Raw genomic sequence first — 23,387 nt, 5'->3', positions numbered from 1 at the left:
TTGCTTGGAGAAAAATATGGGCTCTATATATCAAGCAGTGGAATCAGTTTTGAAGCCCTTGCAGTGCAGGTTTACTAATTCTTGTATCCTTACTGTTAAGAGGTTGCATATGACTGAATACATTTATCTGAAATTTTGTGGGTGCTGAAAATTAAAAAAAAATTTGAAGTACATCAACTGAGTTTTTTTTTTTTAAAGTTAATAATTGTTGAAGAAAATGTACTTTTCCCTATCTCTTAATACTGAAAACAATTAGCCTAAGCTTATCCTTAGTTATAAAAGATTTAAGCCCTTCAGGACTGGGAATTTCAGAGAAAAACTTTAAACAGAAATTGTTGGGTTTTTTTTTCACCTTTTAAAACTATAAATATATTTTTTTAATAGACAACACAAGGTATTGCAAACTATCACCAACAAGACAATGTAATTTTAAAACTTATGTAGCGAGTTTCCAATAAAGTGAAAGCAATTAATTCTCTGAGCAATAACTTTACTCCCATGCGCAGCTAGAGAGGGAAAGAAAAAAAAAATCCTCTTCCATCTCTCTCAGAGATGATTAATAAATTCCCATGTTTTTTACCAGTCCCAACTCCCCTGTACAAGTTACAGTCACTAAGACAAGTACGTTGTTCCCTCGTCCCCGGTATCATTGTCATTCTCCTTGCCAGGAAGTCAACAGGACAGTCTCTGTTTGTGCAAAAGGTTAAACAATTTGTCTTTGAAGTTTAGTTTCTAAAGTTTCTATGTAGTTTACTCAATCTTGGAGGTATATCTAGTTTTGTATCATGTTGTTTATGGAATAATTGCCTTAACAGTTTCCTTTTGAGTTGTGGGATAGTAAGCGCTTCTCTAACTGTCCATAAACTGAGGATATAGCCCCTAGTCAGGAAAATAATTAATGTGAGAATTAGATGGAATTTGGTCAGTAGTTCATTCTAATGATGAAAAGTCCAATGAGATGGCGAGATATTCAAGAAAGTCAAGAAAGCCAGCAAAATATTCCAAGCAGCTGACAACAGTGTTTAAAGGCAGCATCACCAAAAAGTATTTTACTATACACACAATGCGTGGCGATGCTGGCAATATAAGCAGAATCGCCTCCTACCTGTCTGTTGTTAGTATATGTTTGTGTATGTTACTGTCAGCATATGTGTGTGTGTATGTTGCAGTTAAGATGTGTGCCTACATGTGGGTTTTTTACTGTTAGCACGAGTGCCTGTGTGTGTATGCTACTGTCAATATTTGTATGTGTGTTACAATAAGCATTAGTGCCTGTTACTGTCAGTATGTGGTTATATGTTAACACGTGTGCTTGTGTGTATGTCTCATACTGTAAACATGTATGTGTATGTTGCATTTAGCATGAGGGCCTTTATGTGTGTATGTTACAGTTAGCATGTGTCCCTGCATGTTTATGCCAAACCACAATGCCAATTCCACACACAGGCTGTTTAAACCAGCAAACCAGCTACAAACGTATGTGGATAGTCTCAAATGGTCAGCATGTGTGTTTATGTTACAATTAGCTTGTGTGTATATATCACTACCACCACTATGTGACTGTGTGTACGTTAGTTTATAGCTTGAGTACTTGCACATGTGTATGTCACTACCAGCATTTGTGTGTATGTTACAGTTAGCATGCGTGCCTATATCTCTTTCATCAAGGTGTTTGTTGGCTTATATTACCCAATATGAGTGTGTATTGATGTGATAATGTGTTAGCAAAAGTTTGTGGCTGGTTGTCTAGTTTATTGAGAATGTGTTTGTGATTCTTAGCACTGGGTTCTAGTTCAACAACAACTGTCTAAAAGACTACATTTCAGATGTTAACGTAACAAATGGTAGTAACAGAGACGAATGCTCTTGCTACAAGTTGTCAAGTTTTACATCTAGAATATAATCAAGTCAATGGCCTCTATTTAACAAAGTCTGTCGAACCTGATCCAACAGTGTGGATCTGGTCTGACAGACCTCGCTGAATACGGAGAGCAATACGCTCAGAGCAGGCGGACAGGGTTATGGAGGAGCGGTCTTTGTGACCGCTGCTTCATAACTGCTGTTTCTGGCGAGCCTGCAGGCTCGCCAGAAACACGGGGCATCAAGCTCCATTCTGAGCTTGATAGATAGGCCCCAATGTCTAATAGTGCTAAGGCAATAGCAGTCTCTGTCAGTGGTCTTTAGAAATATTTCTACTATTTAACTCTTTATTATATCTGGATGTATTCCAAAGTTGAAACACACCAAGAGGCATATTTAACAAATGTCTGTCGGACCTGATCCGACACTGCGGATCAGGTCCGTCAGACATCGCTGAATCCGGAGAGCAATACGCTCTCAATATTCAGCATTGCACCAGCAGCTCACAAGAGCTGCTGGTGCAACGCCGCCCCACTGCAGACTCGCGGTTAATTGGCCGCCAGCAGGGGGTGTCAATCAACCCGATCGTACTCGATCGGGTTGAATTTCGGCGATTCCTGTCCGCCTCATCAGAGCAGGTGGTCAGGGTTATGGAGCAGCGGTCTTTGTGACAGCTGCTTCATAACTGCTGTTTCTGGCGAGTCTGAAGACTCACCAGTAGGGATGGGCGAATGTGTTTATATCCGAATTCGAATGTTAGAACGAATGTTATTGTAGAAATTCGATTTACATAATAGAATGTTGATAAGACTGAATATTCTTAAAAATTTGATTTTCGAATGTTATTTACAGTTTTCGAATGTCACATTCGAATTCGAATGTCACATTCAAATATCACATTCGAATTCGAATATTACATTTATAAAACACAATTGTAGACTAGAAACACTATTTCGAATGTCACATTCGAATCGAATATCACATTCGAATCAAATGTCACATTCAAATTCGAATATTACATTTATAAAACACAGTATAAGACTAGAAATACTATTTTGAATTTGAATGTCACATTCGAATCGAATATCACATTTGAATCGAATATCACATTTAAAACACAGTATTAGACTAGAAATACTATTTCAAATTTGAATGTCACATTCGAATTCGAATATTACATTTCAAAATTGAATGAATACATAGCTAAACATTCTATTATTCGAACGAATATTTTCAAATTTTATTGAAAAATTTGAAAACGAAAATTCGAAAATAGAATGTTAGAATGTTTGTTTTAAATTTAAAATTTTTAGAAACATTCGCCCATCCCTAATCGCCAGAAACACGGGCCATCAATTCGGAGCTTGATAGATAGGCCCCCAAAGCTTATTTTGATACTTGCATAAGCTAATCGTTAACTTCTTATCTCTCTATAATTTTCACTTTTCAAAATATATACATTTATAATTCCCTACCGTTTCCATTACTGGCTCCTCCCAAACCCTATTTCCTGCTTTTCTGTTCTTAGACGTATAGAGCGGTCCCACCCGCTCTATATGTCTCTCTAAAGCACATTCACTATGCCCCATTTGAACTGTGCATGCAAAAATCGGCAACATCGTTCTCTACAAAACATGCGCTAACCGGCGAATTTGCAGCATTGATTGTTACGCATGCACGAATCGGGAGCATGCAGGGAATCCTAGATGAGCAAAAAATTATTGCACATGAGCAGCTCATAAAGCAGGAGGATGACGTTGATTGATGGCCGCCTAATGGCCAGATTTTCAATAGGCTGTCCTAAGAAAGTGATCCACACAGAAAAAAAAAAAAATTGGGTTGAATTTGCGGAGCGGCAAACAGTGAGTAAAAACGGGTGTAACTTTCTTTTCCCTCTTTCGGATGCACGGACTTCCAGAGGCAAGCTAACAAGGCGGTTTCCAAACATCGCAACCTCTTCTGATTTCGGATACCAGTTGCTTCATTCTAGGACACTTAAGTTGGTAACGTACTGTGCACTTCGAGCTGGTAGTTATTGAACTATACCACCATAGGTTATTCTCTTATGTGAAGTTCTAATGTGATCGGTTACCAACTTTTCATAACTCTGCTGCACAGGTTTTCTTCAAATGTTATATGCCTACAACATGCTGTGTCTGCCTCATTAAATGTGCTAATATATATCTACTAGATCCTGTGCATAACTCTGTGTTTGTGATCTAATCATCAGTTGCTGTGTCTGCATCATTTACTGTGCTTAACCCTATGCACAGCTCCTTACCCTTGCTGCCTAAGTTAATTGTTTCTGTTTCTGCACCCCAGAGTTGCGACAGTCACATTGTATTTATTTATATATATTCTCTCACTCTGTATCCATGCAGCAGTGACCCTCAGATCTATGAGCAAAAACAAGGTTCTTGTTAAATCTTATGAACCTACGGTTTGGTGTGAGACTGAGTGGTCCTGCACTTAAGGGTATATAATTCCAGGAGTTCTGTAGCATATTACCAAGCCTTTAAAAAGAAAAAGGATATATCCTGAAGCATGGATATTACAGAGCTCACTTATCATGTAGGTTCTCTGGCACAAAGCATGGACCACATGTTGCAGGGACTTAGAGAAATTTAAATTGAAAATGAACATATAAGAAAATTAATTAATGAACACTTGTCTAATAAACCATTAGATGCTGAATCGACTGCTGAATCAGCAGTGTCCCCACCTGAAAAGTTCTTTGGTGACAGGGCCATGTTTAGGGAGTTTAAGAACTCCTGTACACTTTACTTTTTCCTGAAACCCTGAACCTACCCTTCTGATAGAGTTAAGGTTTTAACAGTAATCTCATACCTCAGAGGTGAGGCTAAATCATGGGCAATTGCCTTTTATGAGAACAACGACCCCATTCTGGAGTCTCTAGATTCATTTTTTGCAGCCATGTCTCTTCTATATGAAGACCATCATAAGCAGAACACTGCTCAGAAGTTTACGTCAAGGTAAACGAGCAGTTGAAGAGTACATTACGGATTTTAAAAGGTGGGCACCTGACACCCAGTGGAACAATCCGGCCTTGAAAAATCAGTTCCGTATAGGACTCTCTGAAGCCTAAAAAGACGAGCTTGCTCGTGGTACTGTCCCCATTGAATTAGAATCCCTCATGACTCTCTGCATCACCATTGATCGAAGAATTAGAGAACTGAGATCCGAAAAGGCTGTGACTGATCCCTCTACTAAGAGACTACCTGTTTATCACTCTGTTACTTCTAATGTTCAATCTAGGTAGAATGATGAACCTATGGAGGTCGCAGTCATGAGAGGCCCATTAAAACCAGAGGAAAAGGCAAGAAGAAGGCTTCACAACCTCTGCCTATACTGCGCGGCAAAGGACCATGGTGTTAGAGAATGTCCCACACTTATCAGACAGAAGAGGGGTAAGAATCATGTTATGAAAGACTGCTTACATAAGACTTCTACTACCTCAACTCATTTGCCACTCTCTGTTTCCTTACAGTGGCAGCATCAGAAGATAAAGACCCAGGCTGTTATTGACTCTGGAGCTTCTGGGAATTTCATCGACTACTCTTTTGTGTTGAAAAATAAGATCCCCTTAATAAAAAAAGATAATGCACTAGCCATAAGATTGGTGGATGGTTCTTTTATCAATTCCCGTGCTATCACTCATCACACTACCCCTTTACAAGTTGTCACACTGTCAGGGCATACAGAGGTATGCTCTTTTGATGTTCTGCCATCATCCTTATATCCCTTAATATTCGGTATCAATAGGTTGGTGAAACATGACCCAGTTATATCTTGGAAACTAGGATCTGTGAACCTTAATTCTGCCTTCTGTAAGGCATTCTGTTTTCCAAACCAGTCTGTATATAACATCACTGATCATGTTTTACTACACTGCTATCTTGAATACTCTGACGTGTTTGACAAGGTAGAAGCTCAGAATCTACCCCCTCATAGGACCTACAACTGTCCGATTGATTTAATACCAGGTAGTTCTGTCCCTTACGGCCACATATATCCTATGTCACAACCAGAACTAGTACACCTAAAAGAGTATTTAGAGGAGAACCTAAAAAAAGGGTTTATTCGACCCTCCACATCTTCAGCTGGGGCCACCATGTTCTTTGTCAAGAATAAGGATGGTACCCTTCGGCCTATTATTGATTATAGACAACTTAACAAGTGTACTAAGAAAAATAGGTACCCCCTTCCGCTCATACCTGAGCTTATAGAACGGTTGCAAGGAGCTAGCATATACACTAAATTAGACCTTAGAGGAGCATATAATTTGATAAGAATGAGAAAGGGGGATGAATGGCTAACAGCATTCCGCACACGTTATGGCCTCTATGAATACACTGTCATGCCCTTTGGTTTGCGCAACGCTTCTGCAACTTTCCAGTGTTTTATAAACGACATATTTCATGATTTACTTGATGTCTTTATCATCATTTATCTGGATGATATCTTAATTTATTCTGATAACTTACAGAATCACTACAATCATGTAAAAATTGTTCTATCCCGTCTACGGTTGCATCGTCTTTATGCAAAACTGGAAAAATGCATTTTTAATACTACCACTATTTCCTTCCTTGGTTACCTCATATCTCCTTCAGGTATCTCAATGGAAGCAAATAAAGTTGAAGCAGTTACAAATTGGCCTACCCCCACTACTAAAAAAGACGTTCAAAGATTCCTCGGTTTTGCAAACTTCTACAGAAAGTTTGTCAAGGGGTTCTCTGAGATTGCCAGGGCCTTGACAAGACTTACACAAAAAGACCTCAGGTTTACTTGGAACCAGTTAGCTGATGAATATTTCAAGATGTTGAAGGATAGGTTTGTAACTGCCCCAGTATTACAATTACCAGATCCCAGTTTACAGTATACACTTGAGGTCGATGCTTCTGAGTTTGCCCTAGGAGCAGTATTATCTCAAAGGTCTTCTCTTAAGGAGCCCCTGCATCCAATCTCATTCTACTCCAGAGTCATGAGTTCAGCTGAGCAAAATTATGCAATAGGCAAAAAAGAGCTCCTTGCTATTAAATCAGCGCTTGAGTTTTGGAGGCATCTGCTTGAGTGAACCGTACATACCATTTTGATACTTACAGACCAAAGGAATCTTGAGTATTTAAAAACAAACAAAACGTTAACCTCCCGACAAGTTCGGTGGAGTCTTTTTTTCTCTAGATTTGACTTCACCATCACTTACCGGCCAGGATCTAAGAACACAAAGGCTGACTCCCTTTCAAGAAAAGATCCTAAACCATTGAATTCTGTGGTGCCGGTTTCCATTATTACACAAAACAGGTTTATTGGGTTGACTTCAGTTACTAGGTCCTCCATAAAAGAACATCAAGACTCCGACTCCGACTCCTCATTACCTCATCTTGGCCTACATAAAGATCTTAGCTACCTCTACTATCATGGCACACAGATTTATATTCCAGAAGCGCTCTGAGAGGAGCTGTTACACTCTGCACATGACTCTCTTCTATCGGGTCATCCAGGTGTCCACAAGACTCTTCATCTTCTTCAAAGAGATTATTGGCGGCCTCAAATGAAGAGTTCAGTGATATCATATATACAGTCTTGTTCTATTTGCACTACCTGCAAACATCCACGCACCCGTCCTTATGGGTTGCTACTCTCCCTTCCAGTACCAAATAGACCTTGGAGGGACATAGCAATGGACTACATAGTGGAACTACCACCTTCCTCTAACTACAAACTATTCTAGTTGTCGTTTCTCAAAAATGGCTCACTTTATACCCCATAGAGGGTTACCAACTGCTTCTGAAACCCCTTCCCTATTTCTGAACCATGTAGTCAAGCTACATGGGTTACCTGATTCCATCACAACTGATAGAGGCTCTCAGTTTACCTCTAAGTTTTGGAATCAACTATGTTCCACCCTTAAAATCCCGAGGAAACTTAGTTCTGCTTACCATCCCCAGATGAAAGGACAGTCCGAAAGGACCATATGAGATCATTAAGATTATTAACGTCAACGATGTGACCCTACAGTTGCCACCTGGCCTCAAGATCCACCCCACATTCCACGTTTCACTTCTCAAGGCTTACTTCCCCACCAGGGATTTACACCGTCTTCCTTCGTACTCTCCTCGTATTGTGGATGAGATAGACTATGAGGTTGAGGCTATTCTGGACTCTCGCTACTACCAGAATCAGCTTCAGTATCTGGTTCAGTGGACAGGGTTTGGGGTGGATGAGGATTCCTGGGAACCCTACACAAACTTGTCTGCTCCTCATCTCCTCTCCCTCTCCAAAGGAGGCACCCTGATAGACCTAAGCCTTGATCCGCTGAGCGGCTCCTTGGGGGGGGGGGGGGCGTCCTGTCATGGTTTGTCGCTCCTGTACCTTTAAATTGAAGATCATCATGTTTTCTTTCCCTATTTAAGGCCCCTCCTTCTGATTATCTGGCTTGGTAATTTGTGTAGTACTCAGGTGTTACCTGAGCCTGAGCGAAGAGACCTAGCCTGTTTCTTGTTTCTAAGGATTTGTACCTCCTCTACGTTTGTAGTACCTGCTTACCCTCTAATTGGGCTATTGTGTTTACTACCAACCTCATCTTGGATGTCCCCTGGCTAACAAGGCGGTTTCCAAACATTGCAGCCTCTTCTGATTTCGGATACCAGTTGCTTCATTCTAGGACACTTAAGTTGGTAACGTACTGTGCACTTCAAGCTGGTAGTTATAGGTTATTCTCTTATGTGAAGTTCTAATGTGATCAGTTACCAACTTTTCATAACTCTCTGCTGCACAGGTTTTCTTCAAATGTTATATGCCTACAACATGCTGTGTCAGCATCATTAACTGTGCTAATATATATCTACTAGATCCTGTGCATAACTCTGTGTTTTTGATCTAATCATCAGATTCTGTGTCTGCCTCATTAACTGTGCTAATATATATCTACTAGATCCTGTGCATAACTCTGTGTTTGTGATCTAATCATCAAACAAGGGACACTAAACCCAATTTTTTTCTTTAATGATTCAGATAGTGCATGCGATTTTAGGCAACTTTCTAATTTACTCCTTTTATCAATTTTTCTTCGTTCTCTTGCTATCTATATTTAAAAAGCAGGAATGCAAAGCATAGGAGCCGGCCTATTTTTGGTTCAGAACGTGGGTTATGCTTGCTTATTGGTGCCTAAATGCCAGCCACCAATAAGCAAGCGCTATCCATGGTGCTGAACCTAAAATGGGCCAGCTCCTAAGCTTTAAATTCCTGGGTTTTTTTTAAAAAAAAAAGATAGCAAGAGAAGGAAGAAAAATTGATATTAGGAGTAAATTAGAAATTAGCTTAAAATTGCATGCTCTATCTGAATATTGAAAAAAATTGGGTTTAGTGTCCCTTTACTTCTGTAGAAAGATGAGAGCATAGCAGTGTACGGTAGATATGTATATAGATATCGAAATAACAAGAGTAGTGCTTTGAGCAATGATACTTTTTTAATGGACTAACTATACATTTATAAGATGACAAGCTTTTGGAAGAATGTCTTCCTTTTCAATGCAATACTCTTGTTATTTTGATATCTAAAGCTCTGGACTAACATGGCTACTCCAATCAATATATATATACAGTGGGGCTATTGGACTGATGTGGCTGTAACCCCATTTGGTTCTGATCTGAGATCTGCTGTGGTTTTGTAGCTGTGTGACTAATTAAGCTTTTTTTTTTGTTTTGACTGTGTTGCAATAACATAATCTTGTACTTTGCCCATCCTGATAATGGGCTCTGGATCTGCCCCTGTCAGGAGCTTGTGGGGACTGTTCATCCGTACAGATGACTGTCTTTGTATATATATTTTTGTGTGTCATTTGGCATAACAGTTTTCTATGTGGTCCTCACCTTCATTTTCTGCATGTGTCCCGTGACATAAGGCTGTGTAGGCAGTGTGCCTTTTTACATTCTGAGTGTTTATTTCACCCGTCGCCCGCAATTTTTACTCCCATAAGCTAACATAGAACCGAGTCACAAATCTGTATCACATATTCAGCGCAAGTACTTGATGAAGTACAGATGAATGGACAGTCCAAAAGGACTAACCAGTCTCTTGAACAATACTTACGCTGTTACTGCACTATCGAGCAAGACAATTGGCTCACCCTTTTGGCTACGGCCGAATTCACCCATAATAATACGATCAACTCCTCAACAAAGACTTCACCTTTTTACATTAACTACGGGTTTCACCCATCCTATCACTTATTCAACAGAACTGATTCTATGTTACCAACTGTTGATGACACCCTCAATATGATTGCTGAGGGTTCTCCACTCTCAAGGCAACTCTGCAGGAAGCCCAAGCCTCACAGAAACACCGCTACGATCTGAGACGTTCTAAACCTCCTGAGTATAAACCAAGGGACAAAGTATGGCTCAGTACTAAGAATCTAAAGCTCAAGATTCCTAGTAAGAAGCTTGGAAACCTTTTCATAGGACCATATGAGATCATTAAGATTATTAACGTCAACGCTGTGACCCTACAGTTGCCACCTGGCCTCAAGATCCACCCCACATTCCACGTTTCACTTCTCAAGGCTTACTTCCCCACCAGGGATTTACACCGTCTTCCTTCGTACTCTCCTCATATTGTGGATGAGATAGACTATGAGGTTGAGGCTATTCTGGACTCTCGCTACTACCAGAATCAGCTTCAGTATCTGGTTCAGTGGAAAGGGTTTGGGGTGGATGAGGATTCCTGGGAACCCTACACCAACTTGTCTGCTCCTCATCTCCTCTCCCTCTTCCAAAGGAGGCACCCTGATAGACCTAAGCCTTGATCCGCTGAGCGGCTCCTTGGGGGGACGGACGTCCTGTCATGGTTTGTCGCTCCTGTACCTTTAAATTGAAGATCATCATGTTTTCTTTCCCTATTTAAGGCCCCTCCTTCTGATTATCTGGGCTTGGTAATTTGAGTAGTACTCAGGTGTTACCTGAGACTGAGCGAAGAGACCTAGCCTGTTTCTTGTTTCTAAGGATTTGTACCTCCTCTACGTTTGTAGTACCTGCTTACCCTCTAATTGGGCTATTGTGTTTACTACCAACCTCATCTTGGATGTCCCCTGGCTAACAAGGCGGTTTCCAAACATTGCAGCCTCTTCTGATTTCGGATACCAGTTGCTTCATTCTAGGACACTAGGTAAGTTGGTAACGTACTGTGCACTTCGAGCTGGTAGTTATAGGTTATTCTCTTATGTGAAGTTCTAATGTGATCAGTTACAAACTTTTCATAACTCTCTGCTGCACAGGTTTTCTTCAAATGTTATATGCCTACAACATGCTGTGTCGGCCTCATTAACTGTGCTAATATATATCTACTAGATCCTGTGCATAACTCTGTGTTTTTGATCTAATCATCAGATGCTGTGTCTGCCTCATTAACTGTGCTAATATATATCTACTAGATCCTGTGCATAACTCTGTGTTTTTGATTTAATCATCAGATGATGTGTCTGCCTCATTAACTGTGCTAATATATATCTACTAGATCCTGTGCATAACTCTGTGTTTGTGATCTAATCATCAGATGCTGTGTCTGCCTCATAACTGTGCTAATATATATCTACTAGATCCTGTGCATAACTCTGTGTTTGTGATCTAATCATCAGATGCTGTGTCTGCCTCATTAACTGTGCTAATATATAGATACTAGATCCTGTGCATAACTCTGTGTTTGTAATCTAATCATCAGTTGCTGTGTCTGCCTCATTAACTGTGCTAATATATAGCTACTAGATCCTGTGCATAACTCTGTGTTTGTAATCTAATCATCAGTTGCTGTGTCTGCATCATTTACTGTGCTAATATATATCTACTAGATCCTGTGCATAACTCTGTGTTTGTAATCTAATCATCAGTTGCTGTGTCTGCATCATTTACTGTGCTAATATATAGCTACTAGATCCTGTGCATAACTCTGTGTTTGTAATCTAATCATCAGTTGCTGTGTCTGCCTCATTAACTGTGCTAATATATAGCTACTAGATCCTGTGCATAACTCTGTGTTTGTAATCTAATCATCAGTTGCTGTGTCTGCATCATTTACTGTGCTAATATATATCTACTAGATCCTGTGCATAACTCTGTGTTTGTAATCTAATCATCAGTTGCTGTGTCTGCATCATTTACTATGCTACTATATATCTACTAGATCCTGTGCATAACTCTGTGTTTGTAATCTAATCATCAGTTGCTGTGTCTGCATCATTTACTGTGCTTAACCCTATGCACAGCTCCTTACCCTTGCTGCCTAAGTTAATTGTTTCTGTTTCTGCACCCCAGAGTTGCGACAGTCACATTGTATTTATCTATATATATTCTCTCCCTCTGTATCCATGCAGCAGTGACCCTCAGATCTATGAGCAAGAACAAGGTTCTTGTTAAATCTTATGAACCTACGGTTTGGTGTGAGACTGAGTGGTCCTGCACTTAAGGATATACATTTCCAGGAGTTCTGTAACAGAGATATACAATACAAGATAGCACTAACAAGGGACACTAAACCCAATTTTTTTTCTTTAATGATTCAGATAGTGCATGCGATTTTAGGCAACTTTCTAATTTACTCCTTTTATCAATTTTTCTTCGTTCTCTTGCTATCTATATTTAAAAAGCAGGAATGCAAAGCATAGGAGCCGGCCTATTTTTGGTTCAGAACGTGGGTTATGCTTGCTTATTTGTGCCTAAATGCCAGCCACCAATAAGCAAGCGCTATCCATGGTGCTGAACCTAAAATGGGCCAGCTCCTAAGCTTTAAATTCCTGTTTTTTAAAAAAAAAAAAAAAAGATAGCAAGAGAAGGAAGAAAAATTGATAATAGGAGTAAATTAGAAATTAGCTCAAAATTGCATGCTCTATCTGAATAGTGAAAAAAATTGGGTTACTGTTCCTTTACTTTTGTAGAAAGATGAGAGCATAGCAGTGTACGGTATAGGGTTGCAGAGTGGCAATTGTCCCATCAGAGGTGGAATGGTGGTCTACTGAGTGATGGGTTAGGATGTCTGGTCTGATGTGTTTATGTAAGTGTGGGTATTTTATATATATATATATATATATATATATATATATATATATATATATATATATATATATATATATATATATATATATATATATATATATATGGATATAGATATAGATCTAGATATCGAAATAGCAAGAGTAGTGCATTGAGCAATGATACTTTTTTATTGGACTAACCATACATTTATAAGATGACAAGCTTTCGGAAGAATGTCTTCCTTTTCAATGCAATACTCTTGTTATTTTGATATCTAAGTCTCTGGACTAACATGGCTACTCCAATCAATATATATATACAGTGGGGCTATTGGACTGATGTGGCTGTAACCCCATTTGTTTCTGATCTCAGATCTGCTGTGGTTTTGTAGCTGTGTGACTAATTAAGCTTTTTTTTTTGTTTTGACTGTGTTGCAATAACATAATCTTGCACATTGTCCATCCTGATATTGGGCTCTGGATCTGCCCCTGTCAGGAGCTTGTGGGGACTGTTCATCCGTACAGATGACTGTCTTTGTATATATATTTTTGTGTGTCATCTGGCATAACAGTTTTCTATGTGGCCCTAACCTTCATTTTCTGCATGTGTCCCGTGACATAAGGCTGTGTAGGCAGTGTGCCTTTTTACATTCTGAGTGTTTATTTCACCCGTCGCCCACAATTTTTACTCCCATAAGCTAACATAGAACCGAGTCACAAATCTGTATCACATATTCAGCGCAAGTACTTATGTGGCGAAAATGGAGAAATTTTACTCCATTTTCTCCTCGCCACACATAGGCAGGCGCAGTAAGCTTTACGCTGAAAATGTGAGCACCGTAACTCCCGTAACTGAATGAAAATATTAACTAACACCTAACGCATGTGCAATATCTATCTACCTGTCAACCACAATCCCCCACCGCAATAACTAATAAAGTATATTAACCCCTAATCCGCCATTAACCCACAACGCAATAACCTAATAAAACTATTAACCCCTAATCCGCCAGAGTTAGGATTTTTTTTTTTTTTGTTAGAGGGGGGACTTAGTATTTTTTGAAGTAAAAGAGCTGTTTAACGTAGGGCAATGCCCTACAAAAGGCCCTTTTAAGGGCTATTGGTAGTTTAGCATTAGTTTAGGATTTTTTTTATTTTGGGGGGGCTTTTTTATTTTCATAGGGATTAGGTTTAATTTTTTTTTATTTTTGATAATTTTGTTTATTATTATCTGTAATGTTAGACTTTTTTGTGGTAATTTTAGATTAATTTATTTTAATTTAATCTTAGGTTTATTTTTCTTAGTACTGTTAGAATTTTTTATTTTAATTGTAATTTAGTATTTTATTATTTTATGTAATTTGGGGTTAATTTAGTGGGTGTTAGGTTAGGGGGCTTAGTAATTGAATCAGTTATTTGCGTTTTGGGGGTTGGCAGATTAGGGGTTAATAGGTTAATTAGGGTACTTGCTTTGTGAGGGTTTGGCAGATTAGGGGTTAATAGATTTATAAGGTTTGTTGCGATGTGGGTTAATGGTGGATTAGGGGTTAATAGTTTTAATAGGTACTTTGTGATGTGGGTTAATGGCGGATTAGGGGTTAATACATTTATTAGGTAGTTTGCAATGTTGGGGTTGGCGGATTTAACCCCTTAATGACCACAGCACTTTTCCATTTTTTGTCCGTTTGGGACCAAGGCTATTTTTACATTTCTGCGGTGTTTGTGTTTAGCTGTAATTTTCCTCTTACTCATTTACTGTACCCACACATATTATATACCGTTTTTCTCGCCATTAAATGGACTTTCTAAAAATACCATTATTTTCATCATATCTTATAATTTACTATAAAAAAATTATAAAATATGAGGAAAAAATTGAAAAAATCTGTTACACATCTACAACCACCAAAAAACACCCATGCTAAATAGTTTCTAAATTTTGTCCTGAGTTTAGAAATACCCAATGTTTACATCTTCTTTGCTTTTTTTATAAGTTATAGGGCCATAAATACAAGTAGCACTTTGCTATTTCCAAACCATTATTTTTCAAAATTAGCGCTAGTTACATTAGAACACTAATATCTTTCAGGAATCTCTGAATATCAATTGACATGTATATATTTTTTTTTAGTAGACGTCCCAAAGTATTGATCTAGGCCCATTTTGGTATATTTCATGCCACCATTTCACCGCCAAATGCGATTAAATACAAAAAAATGTTCACTTTTTCACTAATTTTTTCACAAACTTTTGGTTTCTCACTGAAATTATTTACAAACAGCTTGTGCAATTATGGCTTAAATTATTTTAAATTAATCTCTGGGATCCCCTTTGTTCAGAAATAGCAGACATATATGGCTTTGGCGTTGCTTTTTGGTAATTAGAAGGCTGCTAAATGCCACTGCGCACTACACGTGTATTATGCCCAGCAGTGAAGGGGTTAATTAGGGAGCATGTAGGGAGCTTTTAGGGGCAATTTTAGCTTTAGTATAGTGTAGTAGACAACCCCAAGTATTGATCTAGGCCCATTTTGGTATATTTCATGCCACCATTTCACCGTCAAATGCGATCAAATTAAAAAAAAAACGTTACATTTTTCACAATTTTAGGTTTCTCACTGAAATCATTTACAAACAGCTTGTTCAATTATGGCACAAATGGTTGTAAATGCTTCTCTGGGATCCCCTTTATTCAGAAATAGCAGACATATATGGCTTTGGCGTTGCTTTGTGGTAATCAGAAGGCCGCCAAATGCTGCTGCGCATCACATGTGTATTATGGCTAGCAGTGATGGGGTTAATTATGTAGCTTGTAGGGAGCTTGCAGGGTTAATTTTAGCTTTAGTTTAGAGCTCAGCCTCCCACCTAAAACATCAGACCCCCTGATCCCTCCCAAACAGCTCTCTTCCCTCCCCCACCCCACAATTGTCCCCGCCATCTTAAGTACTGGCAGAAACTCTGCCAGTACTAAAATAAAAGCTATATTTGGGCTTTTTTTTTTTTTGCATATTTACATATGCTCCTGTGTAGGATCCCCCCTTAGCCCCCAACCTCACTGATCCCTCACCAAACAGCTTTCTAACCCACCCCCTCTGCCTTAATGGGCGCCATCTTGGGTACTGGCAGCTGTCTGCCAGTACCCAGTTTAGTAACAACAGTATGTTTATTGGTTTTTTCATAGCCCTTTTCTGTAGTGTAGCTCCCCCCCCCAGATCAACCCCCCACCCCTTCCAGAACCCTTGGATCATCATTTATTTTGTTAAATGTTTTTTTTTTTACTTTTCTTAACTTTTTTTTTCTGCAGTGTAGCGGTTCCCTCCCGCTCCCACCCCGTGCACGTGCCTGCCGCCCCCTGTGCATGCGCTCGCTCCCGTGTGCGCCCCCGCCTGTCCCGCCCCCGATCCCGCCCCCCTCCCCTTCATCCGGCACACCGATGGCCGCCCACCCGCCTCCCAGACTTGCTCCCACCTACCAACGATACCGGCCACCGATGTCCGGTGCAGAGAGGGCCACAGAGTGGCTCTCTCTGCATCGGATGGCCAAGGGGGGTTATTGCAGGATGCCTCGATATTGAGGCATCACTGCAATAACCGGAAAGCAGCTGGAAGCAAGCAGGATCGCTTCCAGCTGCTTTCCAGACCAAGGACGTACGCCACACGTCCTCGGTCATTAACTGTATTTTTTTTGAGGATGTGTGGCGTACGTCCTTGGTCGTTAAGGGGTTAAGGGTTAATCATTTTACTAGGTAGATCGCGATGTGGGTAAATGGCGGATTAGGGGTTAATCGTTTAATTAGGTATATTGCGTTGTGGAGGGTTGTCGGTTAAGGGGTTATTACTTTTATTATTAGTTCCGATGTGGGTGGATATAGGAGTTTTACGTGTCGGGTTTATTTTTGGGAGGCTGGTTAGACTTTTACAAGAGATTTGACATATTTTTTAATTTTCTTAGGCGCCGGCAGTTTCTAACGTGCCGTAAGTCACTGGTAACTTCAGAAATTTGTATTTACGCACATTTCTGGACACCGCTAGTTCATCCGACTTACGGCACTTTATAAAGTGCCAGCGTCGTATATGTAATACCTCGATGTGCAAAGTGAAATTATGGGCGGCGCGGGTTTCAGCAGTTTACGCTGAAGCTTGTGCCGCATGTGTAATCTCGCCTTAAATGTCAAAAGCTGTAGACATGATTTTGTAACTCTTATTATACGATGGGTGACAGGATATTTTGATATATCTAATTTCCTGAGTCTATAGAGATAGAATTATACCAGGGGTTTATAAACCATTTAAAGCAGAGTATTCAGCAAAAAGAACAACCAACCCATGTATTGATTATATAACTTATATATAGGGCTAGATTACAAATAGATTTCTAAAGTTAATGTGCAATATTAAAATATTGTGCCTGTCTTAACTTTCGCGCGTATTACAAGTTGAAAGTAAATGCGACCGCTCGTCGGGTTAGTGCAACTGAAGACCTTGCATAAAGGGTTAGGGCTAAAAACAAAACAAAACATTAAAATAAAAGTATTACACTCATATATACAATATCTGATAAAAAATTATTTAGATAAAAAAAAGTTATAAGGGTTAAAAGGTATATGGTATATATATATATTTTTTTTCTTTTTTTTTTTTAAGCCTGTCTGTACCTGTAAATAATAAAACTTCACTGCATCTTACCTAAACCACTTTCCTGGATTCATTTGCGGATGGTTAGCCGGTTTCCTTTCTGCCTTACTATATGGTATATGACAAGGTATTTGAATGGAAAGGACTATAATGTATATATACATATACATATGTATGTGCATATACGTTTGTATATATGTCTATACATGTGTATTTATGTTTATATGTGTATACATACATATATATAATAAACATATAAACACATATTCTGCAGACTGACTCCTATCTTCATTTATAAGAACATTTCCTTTTTTTCCATGAAAACATACAATTAATAAGTTTGTATAGGACATAAAGGTCTAGATTATGAGTGGATCGCTAGTTTGCACTTCTGCTTGCATGCTAATCCTGCCTTTTTGTGCGAGTCAGGTTGCGCGCATATTACAAGTTGAAAGAAAAAACTTTTTACTTGCCTGCTAACCTGACGAGCACCAAAATCCGAACTTCAAATATTGTAACCATTTTAACGGATTCCCCCGTAGACTTAAATAATGCTGAAAAGTAGGAAAAAACCTAACACCAGACGTATGTTTCGCCCTAGTGTGGGCCTTGTCAGTGAGGTGCAGCCATATCCCTCTAGGCACACTGAGCAACGGGTCCACGTCTGGATTCCCGTATCACACCTAGGGAGACTTCCCTAAGAGTCATAACCTGCAGACCCTTTTGCTCAACATGTGCCTTTCACAGAGAAAAACTTTCCTGTAGCATATCAGTCTTATCCTGACTTAGCAGTGCAGTCCAGGATGCCTAATGAAACAGCTAGCACAGCTGAGAAACGCATTGCAAATCTGTTGCCAATTTTGTTTTTAATTACTTTGGGTAATGTACAGACCCATTGTTTTTATAATATTGGTTTTAATAAAAGTTTGCTGAACATTATGGAAGCCTGAGCTTTATTGAACAATCTCTGGGCACCCCTGAGCCTCTACATCCTCTTGAGGATCAGTTCACTGGGAAACTGTGAGATCCCAGCTCACGTCATATAGCACATTGGTGCTGCTCATTTTGCTAGTATATTTCCTCTACAAGATTTGCTATTGGTGGTTACACTTGCAGTATTATACTAGGAGGTGCCCTCTTTCTTGTGATTTTCATTCACAGATATCTGGTTTATCTGCTCATTTCTGGAGAGGAGCTGCCGAGACCACAGATACTGGCCCACATTGTTGGAGTATGATCCTACCATCACAGAAGACAGCTTTGGGACTTATCTGACCCATACAGTGCCATCCATTAAGGACTCAGATAAAGCTCTATACAAATTGTCAATTGTACACTGATATTACTAGTTTGATCTGGTGACCTTATGTCAATGTGTAGATATTGTTATTATACTTATCATCACATTTGTGTATTTATATTCTTAGCAGTTTTGGTTATCTAAGTGCCCCCTAGAGTTGGACACGTGAGTGTCTTCAACAGGTTTGGTCAGTTAATATTCCATTAAAAATCAGCTGTTTCACACTAAAATAGTCATTTACAACATTAAAAATGTCTACACTGTGAGGCATATTTATCAAAGCGTCAACTGAAAATACGCTTGAATCCCGCATCATATTTGTCGCAAGATTGATCCGCCATAGTTAACAAAGCATCAAGATTGTCAAATGTTGAAATGTGTGACAAAATATATGCTCCCGCAATCTCAATCCGATGCAGATCGATGCTTGCGTCGTTTCAGATGTTTTGAATTCAGAATCGACTCTATTTGACACTTTTCCAAAAATTTTAAATATTAAACAGGTACGCTCGCGTCTATTCCGACACAGCGTACCTAGTTTTTAATCTGCCACCCTTGAGGCCACGGATGCCATGGAAATCAATGGGAGTCTGCAAACACAGAAAGCTTATATTCGATGCTGCAAGAGAATGAAGTATATTACATTATAATATAAATTAGAAACTCTATTAAAACTGTATAGCCTTTCTAAATCAAACAATATTATTGCTCCACATTATATTTGGTGCACTAGTAGATATAGGGATAAAAATGAAAAATACATTACTACTTATGGATTATGTTACAAATTTGTCTCTCATTACAAAGCAAGGGGACAATATTATTTCTCCAAATTTGTTGAAAGGTTTTGCCCCAAACTTTTTGCACTAATAGATATAGAGATAAAAATGAAATAAATACACAACATAATATAGCTAACTTCCTTTTTATTTTTTTGTGAAAAATCTATGTGCACCATGTTTAAGCCATGTAATACAAGTCCCATTCTCCACTTCGCACCAATTTTGACGCAACACTTTTCGCACCAATTATTACGCAAACTCCAAAACAACCCACACACTAGTGAATTTTTCAACCACTTTTGAATGGACTATGCATAATTACATGATTTATGACATCAGCCAATATGATTCAAATATACATTTTAAACTATCACTAACGAATCAAATTGGCGGATACTTGTGTTATTGATCACTCATTAGAACTTGTAAGAGCCATTTGTTACATTGTGTATTATACGTTGAAAGTATGTATATGTGAAATTAGTATTAAAGATAGACATTGATGCTGACATTAGAACACACTGTGTAATATTTTAGACAATGATTTTAAAATTTGAATTGATGTTTGATTCAATATAATCTTAAGCTGATAGCTCAAAGGGATAGCCCACCTAACATTAAACTGTCATGATTCAGATACAGCAGAAATTAAAATCACCTATTTACTGTCATGCTCTTTTCAGTGTATTTCTTCCTTCTCTTGAATGTCTTTTTCAGTAAGAAATGTCATCTATCTTATATGCCAGTCCATTTTGTAACACCTGTGTAGGGGTGGTTATTAAAACTAGATTGCAATCAGGAGGGGTTACACAGATACAGAGAGAAAACTTTCCCAGCTCTTAAAATACCCATTGATTGCAAATAAATACATATGATACCCTGATTACATGCTACAGTATATTCGCAATTATTCTTGCTCAGAATAATAATACATTTATACTATATACATATAGTGGTATAAATAAACACAGAGATATGACAGACAACATTGTTTAGAACAAAAAAAGGAACTTAGGGACATTTAAATATGTTTGCAAAAGATTTCTGACATAACACACAAACAATATCTCATAGAAATACAATCACCTGGGGTAAGATTGTTTGGTGATTGTATTTGGCATTTGACAAAGGGACCAATGTAGTCTTGAAACGTTATGCTCTGCTTTTAAATTTTCTATATTAAATGTGAAGTTTTACTACAAAGACCATCCATTTGCTTATTTTTGCTACATTTTATATATATATATATATATATATATATATATATATATATATATATATATATATATATATATATATATATATATATATATATATATATATATCCAAAATTCCAGATCTAACCCACAAGTGGAAAACTGCCTGGGTGCAACTTTAAACAACAAATAGCAGCCAAAAAGAAGTGCACTCTCAGGTCTTTCACAGCAAAAGTTACTTTATTGATGTAACGTTTTCGGAGGACTTGCCTCCTTCATCAGCATAGTGAATTAAATACAAAACACAAAATAAATAGTGCCATACTTACAATCAACATTCAAAACCATTCCCCTTCCCCTTGGCGCCAAACTGCCGATGTTGAAACGCAAACTGCGTTCCACCGGCGATCAGAACCGGAAGTGGTGTACAACATCACTTCCGGAAAACAAATATTACTAACAATATTGACGATATTAATACAAAGAATTGTGTGAAGTGAAAAAAATTTTTCCAAATCGTGTCCACAGGGTTATGCAGCAGTGTATAACTTTAAATTTTCAGCTTAAATCCAAAACTACATGCAACTAAAGTAAGCAATGTATTTTCTTATTTTTTTGTGGGTTTCTTAAACACATAAGTGTATGATTAAATAATGCACTGTTCTAAGTTCAAAGGTTACTACACGAATTTAGTGTACATAGTTTTTGAAAAAGACTCTTCAGTTTGCGAGTGGGGCACGATTAGTGTATATAGGTTGCCATAGCAACGCGCAATTCGTTGTGAAATAACACTTATTTGCGGCACAGGCTCTGTTTTTTCAGATTAATAGTATCTGCACTCACACATGTTCTTAGTATGAAGCACCCTGTGGACACGCTTTGTAAAAAATAATTTCACTTCACACAATTCTTTGTATTAATATCGTCAATATTGTTAGTAATATTTGTTTTCCGGAAGTGATGTTGTACACCACTTCCGGTTCTGATTGCCGGTGGAACGCAGTTTGCGTTTCAACATCGGCAGTTTGGCGCCAAGGGGAAGGGGAATGGTTTTGAATGTTGATTGTAAGTATGGCACTATTTATTTTGTGTTTTGTATTTAATTCACTATGCTGATGAAGGAGGTAAGTCCTCCGAAAACGTTACATCAATAAAGTAACTTTTGCTGTGAAAGACCTGAGAGTGCACTTCTTTTTGGCTGCTATATATATATATATATACACACACAAGTATGTGCAAAGATATATGTACAAATTCTAGCATTAATAATCATTTATTAAAAAAAAACATGAGATAAAAGCAAATACAAATACACATTAATTTATGTGAAAGTATCATATAACAAATAAATATAAAAATAACTTTCTATGAGATATTGTTTGTTGAGGTATAAATCTATCTATTTCTTGGACATTAACAGATGAAAAATAAAAGATTAGCTTTAGAGAAATGTGCTTGTTCATGGACAGTAATGAAATGGTATAATTAAAGTTGGGGAAAACCTGAATAACCCCGTTATCGATGACTGTTAGTTAACAACAGTCTGATGCTCATTGCGCCGTACTTGATAAATAAGGGGATCGTATGTGGATCGATGTTTGGCAATGTCTGCCATGTCTGACGAGCGTATTGAGGCCGACGAATGCACCAAGATTAACGCTTTGATAAATATGCCCCTGTATTTCTGATCAATTTGATGTTATTTTAAAATGTGCTTTTCTTTCAAAAACAAGGACGATAAACTTTTGGACACTAGTGTATATACAATATGTATATACTTTGGAGCCCTTTCCACTTAAATACCTGTGATGTGCTAGATGTATTTGAATGTCTTTCCAAAGTATTTGAACAAGGACATTATCAGTTCAGTGTGCTTCATATTATTTTATAGAGTTTGTTTTTTTCTTGATTTTGCTTCCAAACATCATGCAATATGGTGGGGGGTAATGTCAGTGTGCTTTGAGCATGTGCAAAACTATTATCCATTATAAAAACTTTTTTGTGGTACTCAATAATTTTACAAGTGTCTGGGGATTTCTTAAGTTCTTTTAGCTGTGGAATTTAGTGAGAAATGGCTTCTTACATGTGCTGTTAATTATTAACATTGTAATCAGGCAAACAGGACTGGCGATAATGTAAAAAGTGCCGCTGGTAGACAATTAAAATGGATGATTTTGAGCGCATCAAAATATAAAAAGGGCTCATATGCAAAACTTACCATGGAAATAATTATTAATGATAGATTATGATCACCTCCAAAGTTTAAAAACAAATAGCATTCTACAATTAAATGTTTTAAGTCTCCAAAAGGATCTTGTGAGATAATTAGTTTCCGTTTGGGCAGTTTGGCAGCATCTCCATATACTGAAAGCATTTAGGGAACCAAATAAACACATTTCTGTTGGTCTTGGCTATTCTATCCTTTATTTTAATACTGTAGCTACTCATGGGAGTCATTCAGCTTTTCCTTATGTCTGTAAGATGACTGCTGTTTTCTTTGATGGGAAATAATGTTTTAGAGCATTGACTGAAGATATAGAGATTGTACTATTTCCACAGGGAAATTAA

This window comes from Bombina bombina, chromosome 1 (assembly GCF_027579735.1).
Source record: "Bombina bombina isolate aBomBom1 chromosome 1, aBomBom1.pri, whole genome shotgun sequence".
NCBI classification, from domain to species: Eukaryota; Metazoa; Chordata; class Amphibia; order Anura; family Bombinatoridae; genus Bombina; species Bombina bombina.
Note: the sequence above shows the minus strand (reverse complement) of the source record.